Source organism: Egretta garzetta, unplaced genomic scaffold (assembly GCF_000687185.1).
Source record: "Egretta garzetta isolate BGI_Z169 unplaced genomic scaffold, ASM68718v1 scaffold108, whole genome shotgun sequence".
Lineage (NCBI taxonomy): Eukaryota > Metazoa > Chordata > Aves > Pelecaniformes > Ardeidae > Egretta > Egretta garzetta.
Genome location: NW_009260614.1, coordinates 8,372,578 through 8,372,894, shown reverse-complemented (window position 1 = coordinate 8,372,894; position 317 = coordinate 8,372,578). Strand labels below are relative to the sequence as shown.

The 317-nt window shown below is 54.6% G+C and overlaps 1 protein-coding gene across 1 annotated transcript in view; it reads left to right on the top strand.

The window, feature by feature from the left end:
• The window catches only part of DHRS13 (dehydrogenase/reductase 13), a 4,857-nt gene that overhangs the window by 998 nt on the left and 3,542 nt on the right, over window positions 1-317 (top strand). The window lies entirely within an intron of this gene.

Here is a 317-nt window from a genome sequence, read left to right as displayed (position 1 = left end):
GACAGGGTGGGCTCACCATCAGCATTTGCGTGGGGTGTCCTTTGCAGAGGGACTCCTCTTTGTGCAGGGCATCCTCTGCATGGTGCGTGCTTTGCACAGAGCAGCTCTGCGCACAGGGCTGCCTTTGCACGGTGCAGTTTTGGCACAGTGCAACCTTTGCACAGAGAATTCCTGCACATGGAGCATGCCCTCACATGGAGTGTCCTTTGCATGTGTGACATGTCCCTTAGCACAGAGCATCTGTTTGCATGGTGCAGCCTTTGCAGTGTCCCTTTGCACGATGCACTTTTTGCACAGTGCACCCTTTGCATGAAGCA